The sequence below is a fragment of the Pinus tabuliformis genome, chromosome Q (genome assembly GCF_031772625.1).
Source record: "Pinus tabuliformis cultivar Carrire ecotype Pingquan chromosome Q, CPIR1, whole genome shotgun sequence".
Taxonomy (NCBI): domain Eukaryota; kingdom Viridiplantae; phylum Streptophyta; class Pinopsida; order Pinales; family Pinaceae; genus Pinus; species Pinus tabuliformis.
In genome coordinates this window covers 663,167,297-663,192,339 of record NC_142296.1, presented here as the reverse complement: position 1 = coordinate 663,192,339, position 25,043 = coordinate 663,167,297, and the positions used below count along the sequence as shown (strand labels likewise).

General features: G+C 38.0%; 2 pseudogenes; both read left to right on the top strand.

Moving 5' to 3' along the window:
- LOC149221280 (uncharacterized) overlaps positions 1 to 18,790 on the top strand; it is a 79,601-nt pseudogene extending 60,811 nt beyond the window's left edge.
- A 90-nt stretch (positions 18,791 to 18,880) lies between these two features.
- Positions 18,881 to 24,777, top strand: LOC149221279 (ethylene-responsive transcription factor ERF060-like; annotated as a pseudogene).
- Positions 24,778 to 25,043: the final 266 nt, after the last annotated feature.

Sequence of the window (25,043 nt, the reverse complement as noted above, 5' to 3'; positions counted from 1 at the left end):
CAACTAACAATGGCATGAGGAGGTGCATTCTTGGGAGTTGAGTGTGATAATTGGACTGATCACCTGACTAGTTTGATTCATGGGTACCGCTAGTGCATTGTGATGTGTTTGCGTTGAATTGGAGTATCATAGAAGCACTTTACATGATGAATATACATGGTGGATTAACATTATATGAGTTTCGATCGAAGCATGCAGCTGAGTTGGAGGGAGCAGCCTGCCATAAGATGGGGCCACATGGAGGATTGCGACAAGTATGGTTGATGACCATTGATTATGGAGTCTTACCCACATAGGGACATGCGCCTTGGTGAAGGTCCACTTGATGGAGAGTATTGAATTCATGCAATAGGAGAATTTGATGTTGGAGTTGGTGACACATTGCGACATTTTGAACTTGGAAACAAAGTTTGTTGAGAGGATGTTATCAAGAGAGACAACCTTTTTAGAGTGGGTGATGATGTCAGGGCCTCAATTTGGCTAGCACCCAAGACAACCGCCCATGGGCGAGAGAGTCAAAAAACTGATGATGCAGGTATGGGGGCACTCGAGTTATGCGACGAGCATGAGGACGTAGTAGCAGGCACATCGTAATGATGGACAACACAGTTCGGTTAAAGGAGACTCGTGTTTGGTTAAAGGAGCGTGATGAACAAGTTTGGTTAAAGGAGTTCAGTTAAAGAAGACTCGGTGGGAGAGTGTGATGGGCGTCAGGCGACTAACCAGTGCGATAGGCATTGGGTGACCGAGCTGTGTGATGGGAAGGTACTTTTGGATGAGCAAGGGTACCCACCCAACTGAGCATAGGTCGGCCCATGACTTCATGAAAAATAAAAGGGGCATGCAAGCCATGCGAATGAGTCGGTTGGGCATTGTATGGGTGGGTCGAACCAAGTGTAGGGCGAACTGACACAGCCTTTTGGAAAACACTTGGAAGGCAAGCGTATAAGTTAAACATGGGTGGAATTCATTTTATCATTCATCAAACCATTTGTACATTGCAGAATGAGTTTTCATATCATAGATTGGGTAGAGGAGTCAAGGAGATTTCAGTGCAGAATTTTAGGACTTGGAAGAGTCATTTGGGGTGGATTCCCTCACATGACTTTTCACGTTCCTTTGGGTGGACGCCCTCCCACACCATCACATGACCTCGTCCATCCACACGTCTTGTTGCACTGATTATTCATAAACAAGTATGAAGTGTTTAGGTGATTCACGTGAACTACAGGGCGTGCAAGGGAACAATGGGGAATGTGCCTACATAGACGGGTAGAACGAAATGTTGAATGAAAATCCTAAACGAGTTCTAAAATGGGTTTTTTGAATGAGTTTTTAACATGGGTTATCTAAACAAGTTTTGTATAGGGGTTTGTTGAACATCTTTGACACGTGTTTTGAATAGGGGTTTGTTAAACATGTTTGACACAAGTTTCTCACATGAGTTTTGCAACACATTTCCCACATGGTTTTCTAAACGACTCAGGTCTACATGACCTAAGTAAGGTGCATGACCTGAGTGGACTGCGTGTCCTAGGTGGGTTGCATGACCCGGGTGGCCTGCATGACCCAAGTGGGTTGCATGACCCAGGTGGGTTGTACAACCCAGGTGGTCTGCATGATCCATGTAGAATGAATGAGTTGCATGAGTTTCGGGGTGAAGGCTGCATGATAAGTTTGGGATTTGGGTGTGTTGAAAATGGCAACAAGAAATTCTAAAAATAGAAGTGCCAAAAATAGCACTGCTATAAATAGCAGTTTGGGTACCAGTGTTGGACATAGCAACAAGGAATGAAAAATGGAAGTGCTAAAAATAGCTTTTCTATAAATAGCAGTTCGAGATAGATTCCTATTTTAGTTAGTCCCTGAAATAAAATAGAGAAGTAAAATTCAAATTTGATCTTAGTAGTTGTTTGTAAAATAATTAATTAATTCATCTTGAGTTAATTAGTTAAGGAAAAATAAATATGAAGTCTATGTGAGGACAACAATAGTTATTCCTTTGATTAAGGGATTTATCAATTAGTTAAAGGATAAGGATGAATTGTAATTATGAGTTGTAATTAGTTGGCTCAGTTAACTGAGTCAAGTTCAGTTAGATTAATTCAAACAGTTTGTTGAATTAATTGTGAGTTAAATTAGTTAATGCTTGCACACATGTAACTACTGCTCTCTAGATAACTAAATATTCTCTCATAAATAACTCATGCATGTCAATTCAGAGAAAGACCCAGTTGATATCAGATGAGGGATAGTGTACTATCAGTTGGATGGATTTTTCCTATAAAGGAAACTCATCTATGCATAAGGATTTATCTCCTTCAGGATTACGGAGTAACTACTGGGCCAAGTGAGTAGTGTGAGGTGGGAATTCACATGTGTGGAAGCACTGGGCCCCAAGGAAAACTTCACAAGGAAATAGGAGGCTTGGAGGGCAAAGGAGAAGGTTTGTGAGAGGCCTTTGACTATCTATGAGTAGCAGAGGGATTATACTCAGAGCCGGTTGGCTTCTAAGCTAAGGCTTTGTGTAATTTTGTGACTATTTCCACTTATATGATAATACAGAGTTTGGTTTTTAGGCTGAGGCTTTCTTGGGGATATTTCTTCTGTGTTATGTATGATTGATTTCTCATTCTTAGTTATATGTGATCTCTTGATCTTGCTCAATTCGATTAAGCTTTTGCAAAGTGTTGTATAAGTAGATCTTGTATTGTATTTTAGTATATTGCATAATATGTCGATCTATAGTGGGAATTTCTACATGGTATGGGAGCAAAGGTGATCAAGGCAAAGAACAACATACAGGAAGGGAGAAGTTTGTTGTGGTTCCTGAATATAGAAATTGAATTCTTATCACATCTCAATTTCACCAATGGCGTTCAGTGGTTTAAGACTCGAATATGACCTTGATGGCAACTTGAATTATATAGCCTGGAAAAATCACATAGAAGCAGTATTAAAGGATAACGGTCTAAAGGAATTCATTGTTCAAAAAGTCCCCAAGCCAACTAATGCTACTCAACTGGTGGAATGGAAGAAATTTGTGGTGAGAGCAAGGAGAATCCTCCTGGAGGGAGTTTGAGACCACATTGTCTCGAGCCTCCATGGGAATGAGACATCGTTTTCGATGTGGAAAACATTGAAAGATCTATATCAGAATAGTAGTGATCAAAAGAAGTCGGCGCTGAAAGACAAGCTTCGGAAGATCAAGTGTGAAAAGGGTGACATGATCTCTACATATCTGAACAAGTTCACCACCTGCAGGGATGAGCTTGGAAGTGTAGGGATCATGACCACTGATGATGACATGGTGAGTCTTGCACTCCCCAATCTTCCTAGGAGCTGGCAAAGCTACCAAGACTCGGTTAATGGAAGAGAAAAACTACCAGATTGGGAACGAATTTGGTCAGATCTGACGCAGGAGGAGATAAGAAGAAGCATTAGAGATGGATGTTCTTCATCCAAGGAGGATGAAGAAAATTGTGCCTTAGTGAGTAAGGCAAATAAAGGGAAGGAGAACAATTCTCATTCCAATTCGAGTTCTTCCCATGGTGGGAAGAAGTTTGACAAATCGAAAATGTGATGCTTTCGTTGTCATGACGTGGGCCATTTTGCTACAAATTGTCCACTGAAGAAATCCAAGAAGGGATCCTTGGAAGGATTAGAAGGTGAGGCACTTGCCTCATAGTTCAAGTTTGATTTCACACTTTTTGCATGCATGGTTTCATCCATGGTGGGAAGTGTTAAGTTTCTTGACAATGGAGCTTCTTTCCACATGACCGGCGACAAGAGTTTGTTTAGTACCTTGGAGGAGAAGGATCTCCAAATGCGAATTGCGATGGGTAATGATGAAAAGTATAGTGTCTTAGGTGTAGGTACAGTTGTTTTTTAGAGGGAGCATGGAGCTTGCATTACCTTGATCGATGTCAAGTATGTACTAGGACTGAAGAAAAACTTGGTATCGATCACGATGCTAGAAGACAGAGGCTATGATGTGTTGGGTTGTGTTATATTCTTTCCACGACTAACCTACGTAGTGAACCAGGGGGTTAGAGGGGGGGCAGAGCCCCCCCCTTCATTACGCCGATTACATAGTGGGGGGGTCATATGGGGGCCGGCATCCCCCCCTATCCAAGGGGTTTGAGGGGGGCGGGTATCCCCCCTCTACGAGGTCTAAGGCAGCGCCCCGGGAAAAAAAAAATTGGACCCTATATTAGGTTGGGTGAACCTACCTATGGTTTTCGGTCCATGGTTTTGGACGCGATGGTTTTCGGTCTATGGTATTGGATACTTCGGCATGTATAAATATGTATTATAACATTGAAAGGAACATAATGAAAAATCAATCTGGTAGGACCCCGGTTTTGGGATCCAGGGGAAAATCTATGTGTATATGTGTTTTATGTGTTATGCTCTTGCATTGTTTATTTTCTGTGTTTTTAGAATTCGTATACATGTAATTTTTGTATGGGGTTAAAACCTACATTTGGTATCAGAGCAATTTTGGCTTCAAGGGGATGCCTTTGTTGTTGAGGGGTTTCACTCGGGCCTATGGTAGACCCTGTTCAGTGGGAAATCTGTGAGATCGATTCAGGTGGTGAAAGAAGATGGCGAGCAGTGGAAAGATAAAGATCGAGAAATTTAATGGTCAAAGTTTTGAGTTGTGGAAACTCAAGATGGAGGATCTGTTGGTGGAAAAAATATCAGTGGATCATGGTAAATCCAGGTATTAAACCAATGGGAGTGTCCGATGAAGAATGGAAGAAGTTGGATCGGAAGGAAAAGAGCACAATACAATTGTGTGTCTAAAATTCAATATTGCTTAATGTATCAGGGGAAGCTACAATGAAGGCTTTGTGGGACAAGTTAGGGACTTTGTACCAATCTAAGTCTTTGGTGAATAAATTGTTCCTGAAAAAGTTGTATAACGTGAGGATGAAAGATGGATACTCGGTGACAGAGCATCTGAACACATTTAATACTGTGGTAAGTCAGTTAGCATCTGTTGATATTAAAATTTCAAATGAAGATAAGTGCATCAGTTTGTTGTGTTCTCTACTAGATTCATGGGATAGTCTGGTTATTGCAATAGGTGGCAATGCAAATTCCTTGCAGTTTGATGAAATAGTCTCAGCCTTGTTAACGGAGGAGATGAGACAGAAAAATATGGAGAGCTAGAATGGTGATGCCTTGTCTGTATGAGGACGGTCCCAGAACAGAAACAAAAATAAGTCATCAAGTGGGAGATTTAAATCTAGAGGGAGATCTAAATCTCCAAGAAAACCTATAAAGGTGGTGTGCAGGAAATGCGGAAAGGAAGGGCACTACAAAAGGAACTGTAAATCTAAAGCTCATGATAAAGGAAAGGGATCTAATGATGCTCCTTCTGCAAAGATGAAAACAACCTCAGATGAAGGTGAGGATGTGTACTTGGCTTCTTCAAGTACACATGTAGATCATGAGGCATGGTTGATTGACTCAGGTGTGTCCTTTCACTTCACTCCCCATAGAGAGTTGTTCTGCGAGTATGAGAAATATGATGGTGGTGATTTCTTCTTAGGGGATGATAGGAAGGCTAGAATTATTGGTCATGGAAAAGTAAAGTTGAAGTTGCAAGGTGGAAGGGTTAGAACACTTCCCGGTGTTCTCCATATTCATGCATTGGCCAGAAATCTGATTTTTGTAAGCAAGCTAGATGATGCAGGTGTAAATACAATGTTCGAGAAGGATACCTAGAAAATGGTTCAGGGAGCACCAGTATTGATGCAGAGAGTTTGAGTTGCAACTCTGTACAACCTGTAAGGTAGCATGGTTGTTGATGGGTGCAATAGTTTTGTGGTTCCTGAAAGTGGAGCAGAAAATCTAGTGGTCTCTGGAAAGAAGACCATGTTGTGGCATCAAAGGCTTGGACATATTGGAAAGAAGGGCCTTCAAATACTTCATGGTAAAGGTATGGTAGAAGGTATAGGTAATAGCTCTCTGGATTTTGATTTCTATGAAAATTGTGTATATGGGAAGCAGAATCGGGTGAGTTTCCCCTCTGGTAGTAAGAGGGAAAAATGGGTATTAGAGTTTGTGCACAGTGATGTGTTTGGACCTATGAAGGTTCCATCACTAGGTAAGTCTGTGTACTATGTATCATTTATAGATGAATTCTCAATGAATACATGGATATATTTCCTTAAGAAAATATCTGAAGTCTTTTACAGGTTTAAAGAATTCTAGGCTCTAGTGGAAAACCAGAGAGAGAAGAAGATAAAGGTGCTGAGGACAAATAACGGTGGAGAGTTTTGTAGCAAGGAATTTGAAGAATTCTGTAAGAAGTGTGGTATATCACGGTAGAAGACTACTCCATATAAAACTCAGCAAAATGGAGTTGCAAAAAGAATGAACAAGACGTTAATGGAAAGGGCAAGAAGCATGCTCAGTGGTGCCAGGTTAGGACAGGAATTCTGGGTAGAGGCGGTGGATATTGCATGTTACCTGGTCAATAGGTCACCTTCATCAGCGTTGGAGGATAAGACTCCACAAGAGGTATGGACTGGTAAGAAACCCTCTCTTTCACATCTAAGGGTATTTGGATGTGATGCATATGTACATGTTCCAAAGGAGAAATGAACCAAGTTGGATAGTAAATCTAAAAAGTGCATCTTTATTGGGTATAAGGATGGTTTAAAGGGTTATAAGCTTTGGAACCCAGTAACAAGAAAGGTTGTTTATAGCTAAGATGTGGTGTTCAGAGAGGTGAAGGAAGTTATTAAACATGAAATCCAAACAAAGGAACCTGAGAAGATAGAGTTTGAGCTTAAGGAGGAAGAATCAAACTCTTCAACAGAGGAGGAATCAAAAGATGAAGAGCCACAAACTCCGAGTGTGAGAAGATCAGTTCGAGAAAGAAGGCAGCCAGAAAGGTATAGTCCATCTACTTTCTGTTCAAATTTTGCTTTATCTATTACTGAGGATGATCCTAGAACTATGAAGGAAGTAGTAGATTCAGAGGATGGAAAACTCTGAAAAGAGGCCATGGTTGATGAAATGGCATCTTTGCACAAAAATGAGGTTTGGGATCTGGTGGAGTTGCCGGTTGGAAGGAAACCCATTGGCAGCAAATGGGTGTTCAAGAAGAAGACAAATGTAAAAGGAAAGGTGGAGAAATACAAAGCTCGATTGGTAGCAAAAGGTTATTCCTAGTGCCGGGAATTGATTTTGGTGATATTTTGTCTCCTGTTGCCAAGGTAACTTCTATTAGGTTACTTTTATTTGTTGTTGCTGCTTTTGATTTTGAGGTAGAACAGATGGATATGAAGACAAAATTTCTTCATGGGGATCTAGAAGTGGAGATCTACATGAAGCAACATTAAGGCTTTGTGGTGAAGTGTAAGAAAGAACTGGTATGCAAGTTAAAGAAGTCTTTGTATGGGTTAAAACAGTCACCAAGGATGTGGTATCAGAAATTTGATACATTTATACAGGGACTTGGCTTCACCAGAAGCAAAGAAGATCACTGTGTGTATTTTAAATTAATTGGTGACCATGTTATTTATTTGGTCTTATATGTGGATGATATGTTGCTGGTTGGAAATGACAAAGAAGATATCGAGGATTTGAAGACCCAATTGTCCTCCAAATTCGACATGAAAGATCTTGGTGCTGCAAACTATATTTTGGGCATGGTAGTTAAAAGAGATCGGACAAAGAGGAAGCTCTGGTTAAACTAGAGGAAGTATGTTAAGATAATACTATAGAGGTTTAATATGCAGGATAGTAAACCGATGAAGGTTCCTATTCCTGTAGGTGTAAAGTTATCTGTTGAACAATGTCCCAAGACACAAGAAGAGGAAGACAATATGTCCCGTGTTCCATATGCAAGTGCACTCAGTAGCTTGATGTATGAAATGGTCTATACTAGACCAGACATTGCACATGCAGTGGGAGTATTGAGCAGGTTTATGTCAAAACTAGGGAAGGAGAATTGGACAGTAGTGAAGCGGGTTTTCAGGTATTTGCGTGGCACTAGTGACTATGGTTTGTGCTACAAAGGAAGATGAGGATTGGATAGAGTGTTGGATATTCGTGGCTTTGTTTATGCAGACTGGGCTAGAGATCTGGATCAAAGAAGATCTACAAGTGGGTATGTGGTTAACCTATTTGGAGATGCAGTCATTTGGATGAGTAAGAAACAATCTATAGTGGCACTGTCAACTACAGAGGCAGAATGCATGGCAGCCACTCATGAAAGCAAGGAAGCAGTTTGGTTGCAGATATTGTGTTCAAGTATGGGGTTAGTATAGGAAGCTATAAGGATAGACTATGACAACCAAAGTGTAATTTTCTTGCAAAGAACCCTGCTTATCATTCAAAGACAAAGCACATTGATGTTCAGTATCACTTTGTGAGGGATATGATAGTAGAAAAAAAGATGTTGCTGGTAAAGGTGGAAAATTTGAAGAATACTGCAAATGCATTGACAAAATCTGTGAGCTCTGAGAAGTTCTCCTAGTGTATGGAAACAATGGGTGTTTCAACACTGGAAAAATGACTAAGCTCTCCTGTGGCCCCTTGTGGAAAGAAAACAAGTGGGAGAATGTTGGGTTGTGTTATATTAGGTTGGGCAAACCTACCTATGGTTTTCGGTCCATGGTATTGGATGCTTCGGCATGTATAAATATGTATTATAACATTGAAAGGAACATAATGAAAAATCAAGCTGGTAATCCCAATTTTGGGATCAAGGGGAAAATCTCTATGTATATGTGTTTTATGTGTTATGCTCTCGCATTGTTTATTTTCTTTGTTTTAAGAATTCATATGCAGGTAATTTCTGTACGGGGTTAAAACATACATGCTGTAATCTTCAGTAAGGGAAAATTTTTCCTTAGACACATCATCACGAGACAGGTGAAGTAGATTGGTTCACAAGTCAAGAACCTGTATGCTCTTGAGGTTCAAGATGCATACAAAGCCTTGAGGAGTAAGACAATTGATGGAGACTTGGTGGTTGAGAGGGAGAGTACATTACCTCTCAACATGCAACCCCAGGAGAAGTCTCAGACGATGTGGAGGAGCCACGATTAGTGAAGCAACTTTAGGAGGTTGTGGAGCAGCCACAACTCAGGAAGCCGAGAGGAGATCAAGTGGAGGCATCCACTCATGTAGAGACCTCTAGTAGGGGGAAATTTCAAGCCAGGTGGGTAGAGGTATCACATGCATCCATACCTCCAGGTCGGAGGTGGGGCGATGTGGAGTGATCATCCCAAGAAGGCTGGAATAGGGGCAGGATCCTTGAGGTACCCAACCTCTTTCATTTGACTTTGCTACAGAAGCCCTGATGAGGAGTAGGAGGATTGGCTAAGTAGGTAGAGACAAATGTGGATGGAGCGACAGAGAGAGCTACAGTGCAGGAGTCCCAAGACTGTGTAGAGCTAGCACGTTGTAGCAATGCGAGAGGCATAGGAGTGTTGCACCAGTGCAAGATGGCATAGAGGGGTGTGCAACGGTGCAAGATGCATGGGGATGTTGCAGCAGCTCAAAGGTTAGAGAGGGAGCACTTTTCAACGGCAGAGGGAGCTTCAGCATCAAAGTATGTATAGCCCAATAGAGAGGTCAGTTGGGAGTTTTTTTGTTTCTAGAGTTGCTGGAACGTCCACACTTGGAAGAAGTGTTCCATGCAGAACATTCCAAAGGTTTAGGATCAAGTTTGAGTTGAAGCTTTTCTTATTGAGAGGGAGTGTTGAAAATGGAAATAAGAAATGCTAAAAATAGCACTGCTATAAATAGCAGTTCAGGTACTAGTGTTGGACATAGCAACAAGGAATGAAAATGGAAGTGATAAAAATAGCTTTGCTATAAATAGTAGTTTGGGATAGATTCCTATTTTAGTTAGTCCCTGAACTAAAATAGAGAAGTAAAATTCGAATTTGATCTTAGCAGTTGTTTGTAAAATAATTAGTTAATTCATCTTGAGTTAATTAGTTAAGGAAAAATAAACATGAAGTCTATGTGAGGACATGCAACAATTATTCCTTTGATTAAGGTTTTATCCATTAGTTAAAGGATAAGGATGAGTTGTAATTATGAGTTGTAATTAATTGGCTCAGTTAACTGAGGAAAGTCCAGTTAGATTAATTCAAACAATTTGTTGAATTAATTGTGAGTTCAGTTAGTTAATGCTTGCATGCATGTAACTGTTGCTCTTCAGATAACTGAATATTCTCTTATAAATAACTCATACATGTTAGTTTGGAGAAAGACCCAGTTGGGATTAGAGGAGGGATAGTGTACTATCAGTTGGATGATTTTTCCAATAAAGGAAACTCATCTATGCATAAGGATTTATCTCCTTCAAGATTGTGGAGTAATTACTAAGCTAAGTGAGCAGTGTGAGGTGGGAATTCACATGTGTGGAAGCATTGGAACCCAAGAAAAACTGAGCAAGGAAATAGGAGGCTTGGAGGGCAGAGGAGAAGGTTTTTGAGAGGCCTTTGAATGTCTATGAGCAAGAGAGGGATTATACTGAGAGCTTGTTGGCTTCCTTCCAAGCTAAGGCTTTGTTTAATTCTATGACTATTTTCCACTTGTATGGTATTATAGAGTTGGGGTTTTAGGTTGAGGCTTTCCCCGGGATATTTCTTATGCGTTATGTGTGATTTATTTCTCATTCTCAGTTATATGTGTTGTCTTGATCTTGCTCAATATGATTAAGCTTCTGCTAAGTGTTGTAGAAGTTGATCTTGTATTGTGTTTTAGTATATTGCACAATCTATTGATCTACAATGGGAATTTCTACAGGGTGAAGTGTGTGGAAGATTGCACGATGCGGGTAGATAGTTGAGCAGTCCTACATGACAGGCTGCATAGATTAGTTCACAAGGAAGATTGCTGCTTAGTTGTAAAAATATTTGTACTTGTAAAATATTATTTTAAGATATTTTATAAGTGATTGGGTAGACTTGATCGGGACTTGCCCCTCCCTTGATGAATGTGGGTACACCGATGTTTATTTTTGTTTGATGATGTTGCACATGTTATGAAGTAAATGCAATTGAACTTGAATGAATATATTTCTGCACCATAACTAAGTAATAAAACACACGAATAAAAATTGGCTAAGTGTTGGATAGATGTAGTCTGAAAGTCCAAGTAGTGGAAAACGAAAAGGCTATTCGGTGTCGCATTGTGCCCACAATTGGAATTTGAGTTGCCACTAGTGTGGGGCTATAATAGATGGTATCAGAGCCAGGTAATGTGCTTGAGCCCCTTGGTGTGCTTCTATCCAAACCAAATATGACTCATGTGCTGAAGTTGAGTCACACGGGTTCAACACACGAGTCATTTAGATAAGTGGATAAATTCAACTATCTTAAAACCATTTTTCCTTAAATTTTTTAGGGAAATTATTATTCTACTTAATTGATTGGAAAATTTAGCATAAAAATTAACATTCAACTAATGTAATTCACATATGAAATCATATTAATTAGTGTTTCCATATAAATTAAATGGTTGGTAAATAAATAACTAACTTGAGATGAATATTAACCCTTTGTTTGTGCATATTACTATTAATATTTTGAACTATTCGTTAGAGCTTAAGTATCTACCATACACCTAATAATTACTAATAATTAAATTAAAAGAATGGAAAGTGTATTCTGAAATAGACATGCATATAAACATAAATATATTATTATAATAACTTTAAACTTTGTTCTTGAAAATCCATTTTAATTTTTCTAAAAATTGATTTTTCAAAATATAGAAAATTATTCTTTAGAAAATAAATTCATGTAAAATGATCTTCAATTTCTTTCTTTCTTCCTAGAGATGCACTTTACAGTTCAATTCTAGATCCATATTAAATCTCGATATACCAAGCCCCAAGAGGTATCAAATATCTTTAGGTGCAAACCTCTTTTGGAGTGAAAAGATATTTTTTGTTTGGTGGATTTGGATTTAAGATAGATCTAGGTTGGTATTATATAAATTTTACAGCTCTATATATAAAATTATTCTCATTTTTCATTTTACTAAAACCTTGATTTAGTCTCTATGGAATTTCAATGGAATATTTTTAGTTGTAGTAACAGTATAGGGTTTAGATATATCTAAAATATATAACTTTTTATTTTAGATTTAATTAAAAAAAATGTTGTAAAAATAAGTTAAAATAAAATATTTATAAAATATTTTGGTTGTGAAAAAATTAATAATATCCATGGAAAAATGAGGGTGAATATCCATGGTTAAGAATATCATTATATTGTAAGTATTAAATTTTTATGTGCTTATTAGTTAACTTTAAATATAGCTACACTATCCTAAATCCATCTTAACCCCGGAGCTCTCGAGCACCGAAAGGGATTAAATCTCTCGAAGTGAAAACCTCTTTTTTGAGTGGAAAAATTAAGGAAAGGTTTGAACCTCGAGATATTTTATCCCTCTTAATGCTTGATAGATCGGAGGCTAATATGGATCTAGACTGGTTTCAATCGTGCATGGTCATACCAAATTTGTTGAACATCTAATTATTTTGATCATTTTAAATATGTTAAATATGTTTAAGATTAATTTGGTTGATTTAATTTTAAATTTGTTGAGTTGCCTTAGTTTCTTGAGATGAGAGAGATTGTTAGTAACTTGAATGATGAAAAATGATGAAATAAAATTTTTGAATGCAAAGTGACAATGTAACAATGTTGAAATATAGAAATGTGAATAATAAGAATGTAGTCAATTAAAAAAAATCTTCATTATGAGCAATCTCAAACTATTTTCTTCTATTGTTCTTATTGTCACACCTATTAATTTTTCCATCTTTTCTTATCGATCATATGAAAAGAACAATTGGAGAATGAGTCTTTGACCTTGCTTTTCTGAATGAGTTTTGGAAACGGGTTTGTTGAATGTGTTTGACACAAGTGTCAAAAGGAATTTCTTACATGAGTTTTGGAACGAGTTTCCCACATAGTTTTCTGAATGTGACAGGTCTACAAGACTCGTGTAGGTTGAACTACCTAGGTGGCCTACATGACCCGAGTGGGTTGCAAAACTTGGGTGGGCTGCACGAATTGGGTGACTTGCATGACCTGGGTGACCTACACAACCCGAGCAGACTGAATGAGTTGCATGAGTTGTAGGGCAGAGGTTGCATGATAGGTTTGGGATTTAGGTGAACAATGTGAAGGACTGTACAACGCGGGTAGAAAGTAAGGTAGGCCTACATGAAAAGCTACACAATTCTGGTGCACAAGGAAGATTGTTGCACAGTTGTAAAAATATTTGTACTTGTAAAATATTATTTGAAGAGATTTTATAAGTGATTGGCAAGACTTGATCGATATTTTCCCCTCCCTTCATGAATGTGGGTACACATATGTTTATTGTTGTTTGGTTATGTTACACATGCTATGAAGTAAATTTAATTGAACTTGTATGAATGTATTTCCGCTGCATAACTAAGTAAGAAAACACTTGAAGAAAAAATCACTAAGTGTTGGATAGGCATAGTCTGAAATTCCAAGCAGTGGAAAACGAAAAGGCTAGTCGGTGCCACACCATGCCTACAAGTGGAATTTGAGTCGCCACTAGTTTGGGATTGTGACAGATGGTACCAAAACGAAGTTATGGATGTGAGTCCCTTGGCATGCTTCTATCCAAACCAAACACGACCTATATGTTTAACCCGAGTCACATAGGTTTAGCACACAGGTCATTTGGATAAGTGAGTAAATTTAACTGTCTTAAAGCCATTTTTCCCTAAAAAATTTAGGAAAAATGTTATTCTACTTAATTGATTAGAAACTTCACCATAGAGATTATCATTCAACTAATGTAATTCACATATGAAACCATATTAATTACTGTTTCCATATAAATTAAATGGTTGGTAAATACATAAATAACTTGAGGTAAATATTAACCCTTCATTTGTGCATACTACTATTAATATTTTAATATATTCCATGGAGGTTAAATATCTACCATACAACTAATAATTACTAAAAATTTAATTAAAATGATGGAAATTCTATTCCAAAATAGACATGTGTATCAACATAAATATATTATTATAATGAATTTAAATTTGTTCTTGCAAATCCATTTTAATTTAAAACAAAAAATTGATTTTTCAAAATATAGAAAATTATTATTTAGAAAATAAATTTATATAAAAATATCTTCAATTTCTTTATTTTTTTGTAGAGATGCACTTTATGGTACCACTGTAGATCCATCTTAAATCCCGATATATGAAGCCCCAAGAGGGATCAAATCTCTTGAGGTGAAAACCTGTTTTGGAGTGAGAAGAGAATTTACGCTTGATAGATCTAGATTTAAGATAGATCTAGACATGTATTATATAAATTTCACATGTCTATATATAAAAGTATTATCATTTTTCATTTTACTAAAACCTTGATTAATCTCTATGAAATTTCAATGGAGTATTTTTAGTTGTAGTGAGGATATATGGTTTGGATATATCTCAAAAGTATAACTTTTTCTGTTAGATTTAATTAAAAAAAATGCTTTAAAAATAAGTTAAAAGAAAATATTTATAAACTATTTTGGTTGTGAAATGAATTATGGTTTTTGGACATGTGGTCTTGATAATCCATGGTGTTGTTCCATGGTATTGTAACAAAGCCTTGTTACAAGTTAGTAATATCCATGGTAAAATAAGGGTGAATACACATGGTTAAGAATCCCATTATATTGTAAGCATTAAGCTTTTATGTTCTTATTAGTTAAATTTAAATATAGTTACACTAGCCTAGATCCATCTTAACCCCGAATATACCAAGCCCCGAGAGAGATTAAACCTCTCAAAGTGAAAACCTCTTTTTTGAGTGGAAAACTTATGGAAAGGTTTGCACCTCGAGAGATTTTATCCCTCTCGATGCTTGATAGATCCGGGGCTAAGATGGATCTAGGATGGTGTCAGTCATGCATGGTGATACCAAATTTATTGAATAATTGTTTTGATCATTTTAAATATGCTAAATATGTATAAGATTAATTTGGTCAATTTAATTTTAAATTTGTTGAGTTACCTCAGTTTGTTGAGATGAGAGAGACTATTAGTAACTTGAATGATGAAAAACGATGAAATAATAATTTTGAATGCAAAGTGACAATGTAACAATTTTGAATGATAGAAAATGTGAATAATAAGAATGTAGTCAATTACAAGAAATCTCCATTATGAGCAATCTCAAACTATTTTCTTCCAATGTTCTAATCGAGAAATCTATTAATTTTTCCATCTTTTCTTATCGATCATATGAAAAGGGCAGTTGAAGTCATAGACAATTCAAATATTTAACTCAAGCTACTATAGTAGGCATCATACTTTGTCTCTCTTACTATCCAATATTAGTAGTAGCTTTCTCCAAAGTCAATCATTATGACTTATGGAGTGTTAAACCCCAAATAATTTTCAATGGTAGTTCTTTTCTATTACCTCATTTGAATGCAAAGTGATTAACAATATTGAATGATGGAAAATGGGAATAATAAGAAAGAAGGAAATTACAAATAGTTTACAGTCTTGTGAAGCAAGCATTTCATATAAATGACCATTTCATTTAGGATGAAAATTCTAGTATTGTATTTATGGCTAAATTACTGTGAAATATAAGTCAATATGCAGCATCAAAAATTTTTATATGCTTACACTAAAATCAATGCACATTATTAATCCAATTACTTTGAAATTAATGTACATCATACATGTAGTTGCATCAAATCAGAAATCAACAACTACACTGAAGTCCATGCATTTAGTGCAAACAATCAAGTAGGATTTGAAATAAACAACTATAGTAAAATCAATGCATCTAGTACAAGAAATAAAATAGGACTACAAATCAATATCTACACTGAAACCAACACATCTAGTGCAAACAATCAAATAGGAGAATAAATCAACATCTACACCAAAATCAATGCATCTAGTGCAAGCTATCAAATAGGATTAGAAATCGACATCTACACTATAATAAATGCATCTAGTGCAAGGAATCAAATAATATTAGAAATGAACAACTACATTAATCATTACACCTATTTTGGTGAAAATCCAAGATATTCATGAATTTCTAGATCTATCTTCTATGTTTGTATTTTTTATTTATGCCTATTTCTTCTTCCCTCTCTCTCCTCCTTCCACCTCTATGTCTATCTCCTTCCCTCTCTCCTTCTCTCTCTCCCACTCCCTCTCTCCCCCATATGTATCTCTCCACCTCTCCCTCCCTCTCTCTATCTATTTCTTCTTCCCTCTCTCCCCCAACCATCTATATCTATACCTCCCTCCATCTCTCCTTATTTATCTCTCTATCTCACCCCTACAAACACATGTCACACTCTCACTCTCTCTCCATATATATCTCTCCTTATCCCTCCCTCCCTTTCTATCTCTCATACTCCCTCTCACCCAATCTATCTATATCTTTATCTCCCTTTACCTTTCCTTCTTTATCTCTATATCAGCCTGCAAACATACATTATCTCTCTCCACATCTATCTATTTATTTATGTATATATCTATATATATATATATATATATATATATATATATATCGGTTTCTCCCTCTTCCTCTCCCTCTCTCTCTTACCCTTCTCTCTCTCTTCCTAGCTCTCTTCCCCCTCCATTTATATCTATATTCCCCATTGTCTCTCCTTCTTTGTCTCTCTATCTCACCCCCTAACATACTCTCTCTCTCTCTCTCTCTCTCTTCTGCTTCTCTCTCCATATCTATCTCTCTTCCTCACTCCCTCTCTTCTCCATATCTATCTCTCTTCCTCCCTCCCTCTCTTCTCCATATCTATCTCTCTTCCTCCCTCCCTCTCTTTTCCTCCTTCATCTTGCCTCTCTCCCCCCTCTATCTATATCTATATCTACCCTTGTCACTCCTCCTTTCTCTCTCCTTCCCAACCCAGAAACATATGCACACTATCTCCATATGTATATATATATCTCTCCCCCCTCTTTCTCTCCCTCTCTATCTTCCCAATCTCTCTCTCTTCCCCTTCTCTCCCTCTCTCTCCCCCTTCTCTCCCTCTCTCTCTACTCTCTCTCTCTCTTCCCTCTCGCTCTCCTCTCTCCTTCTCCACCTTTCTCTCTCTATTTATTACTTCTTCCCTCCCCCGCTGCCCCCCCCCCCCCCCCTCTCTCTCTCTCTCTCTCTCTCTCTCTCTCTCTCTCTCTCTCTCTCAGAAATCCTCTCTCTCAAGTCGTCTCTCTCTTCTTTCCTTTCTATCCCTATACCTCCTACCTCCCTGTGTCTCTCCCCCCATCACACACTCTCTCTCTCCCCTCCCAAGCTTCCATTATCTCCCTCCCTCTACTCCCCTCTCTCCCCCCTCCTTATCTGTCTCTTCATTTCTCTCTCTTCCCCTTCTTTGCCTATCTCTTTCCTCTCATTTTCTCTCTCTTCCATCATTCCCTCTCTCCCTCATTTCATCTTCATCTCTCCCTCATCACTCTCTCTATATCTCAATGTACTTTTTCTTCCATACCCCTCTTTCCCCCTCCAAATCCATCTCTCTCTCCCTCCCTCCCTCTCTCCTTCTGTCCTCACCTCCTCTCTCTCTTCCTTCGTCTCTCTCCCCCTCTCTCTCTCTTAAATCAAATCCCATTGTATTGTATTTAAGAAAGTGTCTAAATTTAAAAAAACATAATTGGTTGTAAAATATTAAACCTATATTTTGGATCAATCATGTAAAAAAATAAAATAATAAGAAACTTAAAAGAATTAGACACCACCTTTCCTATATCATTATTAGTTACTTTTCTTTCTCTCGTGGCTTGGATCCTTGGTTAAGATGAATCTACCCCGTTCTTTATAATATTATTTATATTATATAAATTTCACATATTTATATATAAATATATTCTATATTTTATGTTGTAAAGCATTCCCCTCTAAAATAACTCTCCTCTCAGATTACGTGTACATTTGTGTGCCCTTGATTTAGATGCTAGATGATTAAAATAGTTTGAACCATTGAAATCATTCGATCAATATTAAATTAGTTAACTCATGACGCAGGAAGAAGGTAGGAGGTATCTTCGTCATCATTTCCCCCAACTTACCATCAAATGGATTCAGCCACTCTAATGGCCTAGTATGGTGCTCGAGTTTTTAATGGAAAAACTAGTGCAATGGAGAATCCATTGAATTGGTCATGGTTTTGTATGAATTGTTACATGTACAAAAACAAATTCAATTGTAACAACATTAAATAGTAACAATGGTTTCAATCCACCGTATGCATCGAAACCCTATAGGTCCCAGAGCTTAGCCCATGAAGCTTCATGGCAACAGCCTGTTAACGCTGGCTAAGCTTTACTGAGGCATGAGGCAGCACCACATTGGTAAACGGGTTGCAGAGACCAGGTTACCCAAAAATAGAACCATGTTATGGTTAGGAAATTTTGATACTGTAGAGGAGGCAGACATGGCTTATGATTGGGATACTTACACGCTGAGGGGTGACTATGCCAGGCACAATTTCCTCACCTTAAACACCATTTGGAAGTGAATTCCTTCGCCCCCTGGACTAGTAATTTTTTGCTGCCATCGTCACTTGATGCCAAGTTACAAGAAATTTGACAAAGATTTAAACAACCTTTGGAAATCATGTTTAATACTGAAGAATCAGAAGAACAAAATCATGTGTGTATGAGAATTTAGGCTCTCTTGGGTCAGTGTGGGATGAAGATGGGAAGAAGAATGATGTTGTCTTTCAAGTCCAAAATTTGAGGGTTTTCAATGTAAGTGTGTAGGACGTGATCGAGGACTTTGCATCTAGCTCATCTTCTCCTTCCAATGGAGATGTGAGGTTGGAGATTTTGGATTCCTAGAATAACTTCAGAATGCGAGAGGCTTCTCTAGTCATTGAAAATTCTGAATTCTTGTGTTCTTCTCATCATCTTTCCCCAACGTACTAACAAATGGCTTCAGCCACTCTGATGGCCTGGTATGGCACTTGACTTTTCAAAGGTGGAACCAATGCAATGGAGAATCCATTGAACAAGACATGGTTTTGTATGGATTTTTACATGTATAGTAGATTCAACAAATTGTTAGAAAATTATATATTACCGAGCAATGGAACACATAAAATATTACAGAAATATAAACACAGAAAAAGCATAAAACAAGAGAGACACAGAAATATGTGGTTCACCCAGTTTGGGCTACGTCCACAGAGAAACAACCAGTTCTTTCTTTTATATCATCCAATAAACTAAAGAGATACAACCTATAGTAGAACCGTTGTAACATCCTCTTCGCTCTCAATCTCCTCTCTCTTAGATGCAATACAATTCTCTCATATATAGTGAGAGGTTGCCTTCTAGGGCCAAAAACCCTAAATTAAACATAACTTATACCATCAGATCATCCACCTAATGAACGGCCCAGATTGACTAGAAATTACTAGACTTTTACAAGGTAATTTTACATCTATTTTTAGCTTCGGGGGCGTTGCCCCCAAACCCCCACCAGGGGACCACTGGCCCCTGGACCCCCCAGCCAGGGGGTATTTAGTCCCCCAGACCCCTGTAGGGGGGACAAGTCCCCCATGCACCCCCACGCGTGGAGGGGTGTATAGTCTTCCTGGGGTATACATTTGGCAGAAACCTTTTAATACAGAAGATAATCAGGCTCCACACCCAACAATGTCCCACTTGGAGACTAATTGTAGCAACTCCACCGCTGCTTCATTTGCTAGACAATGACTCCACTTTGGACCTGGTTGTTTCTCATCTTCTTTATCATACTTGAAGACCAATTGAAACTGAGCAGATTTTTAGTTTCTCCCTGGTTACAACTTTTGTTAGCATATCTACAGGATTCTGGCTAGTGTGTATCTTTTCTAGCTTCAACTGTCCATCTTTCAATGCTGACCATATGAAATGGTACTTAAGATATATATTTTTAGTCTTGGAATGGAATGCAGAGTTCTTTGCAAGATGTATGGCACTCTGGTTGTCACTGTATAACCTGCCCAACTCCTGCTTCTTACCCAATTCATCCAGAAACCTTTGTAACCAAATCATTTATTTACTAGCCTCTCTAGCAGCAACATACTCTACTTCTGTTGTTGAAAGTGCAACAACAATTTGGATTTTTGAAACCCAACTGATAGTTGTACCACCTACAGTAAATACACATCCTCTAGTGCTCCTCCTGTTATCTTTGTCACCTGCCATATCTGCATCAACATATCCCTGTAGAGTAATGTTTGAACCACCAAAGCATAATGCTTGATTTGTGGTACCTCTCAAATACTTGAGAATCCATTTCACTGCCATCCAATGTTCTTTTCTTGGATTATTCATGTACCTGCTTATAACTCCCACTCCATGTGCAATATCAGGTCTTTTGCAGACCAATGCATACATTAAGCTTCCAACTGCTGATGCATATGGAACTTTAGGCATATGAGCCATTTCTTCCTGAGTATTGGGACACGCCTCCTTACTTAATTTGAAATGGCTATCCAAAGGTATACTAACTAGTTTTTCATTCTGCATATTAAACCTTTTCAACACCTTTACTATGTACTCACTTTGAGACAATGTTAATTTGCGATTCTTCCTGTCTCTAGTTATTCTCATACCAAGGATTTGCTTTGTAGCACCCAAATCCTTCATTGCAAATGAGTTTGCCAATTTTCTTTTGAGCACATTTATTTCCTGCATGTTAGAACCTACAACACGCATGTCATCTACATACAATAACAATATAATATAGCTGCCATCATTTTTCCTTTTGAGATAAACACAATGATCAGAGTGACATCTAGTATAACCTTGTTCAGACATAAACCTGTCAAATTTTAGATACCACTGCCTTGGAGCCTGTTTTAACCCATACAAGCTCTTCTTCAACCTGCACAGTAGTTTCTCCTTCCCTTTTACCTCATATCCTTGTGGCTACTACATATATATCTCTTCCTCCAAATCCCCATGGACAAAGGTTGTCTTTACATCTAACTGCTCAAGATGCAAATCTTCGGCTGCTACTAGGCTTAAAATGGTTCTAATTGAAGTCATTTTAACAACAGGAGAAAATATTTCATCAAAATCAATACCTTTCTTCTATGCAAACCCCTTCACCACAAGTCTAGCTTTGTACCTCTGTTTTCCTCCATCTTCTTCCTTCAGCCTATAAACCCATTTATTTTGCAATGATTTTTTACCTGTAGACAACCTGACTAAGTCCCAAGTCTAGTTATGTGCTAAGGAGTCCATCTCTTCTTTCATGGATTGCTCCCACTTCTTCCTGGTTTCTACCTGCGCTACTTCTTCATAACATTCTGGTTCACCAAAATCAGTCAACAATACATAATATAATGAAGGAGAGTATCATTCAGGGGGTCTACTTATCCTGGTAGATCTTCTGACACCACTTTCAGGTGTTTGAAGTGCTTTTTGCTATTGTGGTTGTTGTTTTGGCTATTGATCATTATGATTTTCAGGCACCAACACTTTTCCTGTGATATCGTCAAGCACTGTGTATTCTCTATTTTATTTTTCCTGTTTCTTTTCCTGCAACTGAATCTTATACAAGACCTTTTCATTGAATATTACATCTCTACTCCTAATGATTTTGTGATTTTCATAATCATATAAGCTATAACCAAAATCATTAACACCATATCCAATAAAGGTACATTTCTTTGATTTTTCCTCAAGCTTTGTTCTATTTTCTTTGTTAATGTGGACAAAGGCTTCACAACCAAAAGTCTTTAAAAATGAGTAGTTTACCTTTTTACCTATCCATGCCTTCTTTGGAATACCACCATCCAAGGAACTTGAAGGCCCTCTGTTTATTAGATAAACAGCAGTATCTACAACATCTACCCAAAATTGTAAAGGCAACCCTGCATGCAATCTCATGCACCTTGCACACTCCATGATTGTCCTATTCATCCTTTCTGACACACCATTTTCTTGTGGTGTTCCTGGAACTATCTTCTCTCTGTGAATTCCATTCTCTGAACAGTACCTATCAAACTCTTTGTTGCAATATTCACCTCCATTGTCTGATCTGAGACACTTCAAAATTTTTCCTGTCTCATTTTCAACCAAAGCTTTCCATTTCATGGAAGTATCAAATACATCAGATTTATTTCGAATATAATAAATCCAAGTTTTTCTGGTTGCATCATCAATAAAAGTAACATAACAATGAGAGCCACCAAGAGATGATACCTGAGTAGGTCCCCATACATTTGTATGCACAAGCTCTAATTTTTCGCTCTTCTTTCTTTCCCAAGTCTAAGGAATTTGACTCTTCTGTTTTCCATAAACATAATTCTCATAGAAGTCCAAATCAAAATTCTTCAAACTCCTTGAGTGAAGAATCTTCATCCCCTTCTCACTCATGTGTCTGAGCCTATGATGCCATAATGTTGCATATTCTCCTTTGGAAGTTAAAGCATTAACAGAGTTAGAAATACCATTGCATAAATACAATGTACCAACCTTTTCTCCTTTTGCTATTACCAGGGATCCTTTGGTGACCTTCTAAGCTTTACTTGTGAAAGTTATCACACAACCTTCACCGCCTAACTGCCTTGTTGAAATTAGATTTTTCTTCAAATCTAGGACATGCCTTACCTCCTTTAGTAGCCACTGGTTTCCATTCTAATGTTTTACAAGAACCTTACCCATTCAAACAGTTTTACAGGGTTTATCATCACCCAAACGGACTTGTCCAAAATCTCCTTGAACATAGTCATGAAAATATTTCTTATCAGGTGTGGCATGGAATGAGGCCCATGAATCTACTACCTAGGAATCAGTATTATTTTCGAAAGAAAGAATCAAAGCATCTTGTAACACCTCACCTGTCACATTTGCTTCATGATTGTTTTCTTGTTGTGCATCTCCTTCTTCTCCCTTCCGAGATCTACAATCTTTCTTTAGGTTCTTTCCGCATTTCCAACACACTATCCCTAATCTGGACTTGGATCTCCCTTTCCTTGATTTACTGTGATATCCTGAGTTCTTTCCTCTTTCCATTTTTCTTCCCCTAGAATTTGCACTTAAAGCATTACTTGATGTCTCACCAGAGCTTTTCTGTCGCATTTTATCGCTAAGGATAGCACCGACAACATCATCAAAATTTAAAGTACTAGATCCAAAAATAGAGTTACTAATGACAATTACTAAACCATTCCAACTTTCTGGCAATGAGCACAAGAATAACAGAGCTCTAACTTCATCATCAAAGTTTACCCTTGCAAAACTTAACTGACTTGTAACTGTATTAAAATCATTTAAATGATCAGCGACAGATCCACCCTCTGACATCTTCATATTAAATAAATGCTTCATAATAAATACCTTATTGGATGCCGAGGGTTTTTCATATAGTTTAGCTAATACCGACATTAAACCCTGTGTTGTCGTTTCCTTTGAAATATTAAACGCTACCGACACCGCTAGGCACAGCTCTATTGTTCCAAGTGCCTTTTTGTCGAGAATAACCCATTCCGTGTCTATCATACTTGTCGGATTTTTTGTCTTTCCGCTCAATGGTAGGTACACATCTCTCTGATACAAATAATCTTCCATCTGCATCTTCCACAATTGGTAGTTTTGGTCGTTAAATTTTTCAACCCTAAACCTACCATCTTCCGTCATTGCTCCCACTCAAACTAGGAATCCTTCTCTCCTGCAAGTTTATTAGCCAAATAGACCTTTGGCTCTGATACGAGTTGTTAGAAAATTATATATTACTGAGCAATGGAACACATAAAATATTGCAGAAATATAAACACAGAAAAAGCATAAAACAAGAGAGACACAGATACGTGGTTCACCTAGTTTGGGCTACATCCACGGAGAAACAGCCAGTCCTTCCTTTTATATTATCTAGAAAACTAAAGAGACACAACCTATAGCAGATCCGCTGTAACACCCTCTTCGATCTCAATCTCCTCTCTCTTCCTCACTTAGAATACAGATATAACTAGATGCAATACAATTCCCTCATATATAGTGAGGGGTTGCCTTCTAGGGCCAAAAACCCTAAATTAAACATAACTTCTATCATCGGATCATCCGCCTAATGAACAACCCAGATTGACTAGAAATTACTAGACTTTTACAAGGTAATTTTACATCTATTTTTAGCTTTAGGGGCGCTGCCCCTGAACCCCCGTCGAGGGATCACTAGCCCTTAGACACCAGCAGGGGGGACAAGTCCCCCCCACATCCCCCTGCGTGGAGGGGTGTACAGTCTTCCTAGGTTATACATCTGGTTGAAACCTTTGAATACAGAAGATAATTAGGCTCCAAACCCAACACAAATATGTAGTAGCTTCAATTTCAACAACATCAAACATCAATAGCTTCAATTGCAACAACATTAGATAGTAGCAGCTTCAATTGCAACAACATCAAACAATAGTAACAACTTCAATCCACCATATGGGTCAGAGCCCTCTCGGTCCCAGTGCTCAGCCCATGAAGCTTCATGGCAGTGGCCTGTCAAACCCAACTAAGCTTTATGGAGGCGTGAGGTAGCACCACTCGTATAAATGGGTAGCTGAGATAATGTTACCCAAAAATAGAACCAGGTTATGGTTGGGGATTTTGATACTGCAGAGGAGGTGGGCATGGCTTATGACAAGGCTTCTTATAGGCTAAGGGGTGACTATTCCAAGCTCAATTTTAGTCACCTTAAATGCCATTTGGAAGCAAATTACTTCACCCCCTCAATTGGTAATTATGTGCTACCATTCATCTGTTGATGAAAGTTTATACTTCCTTCTTGCCCAGTTTGGAGCTTCTTTCTATTTGAATTTTGAGCATGTGTTTTTGTTTCCGGTTGGTTTTAATCTCCATTTTCTACCAAGATTCCTCAAGTTACAGGGTTCCAAAAATTTATGTGAGAAATGATATTTTTTGCACATATTGATTACTTTGGATATTTATGTAATGGAATTATTGTGCAAAGGAAGACAAATGGAACTTCCGCTGGGGGATTGTTGAAGGCGCATTGTGCTTGGCAGCCTCC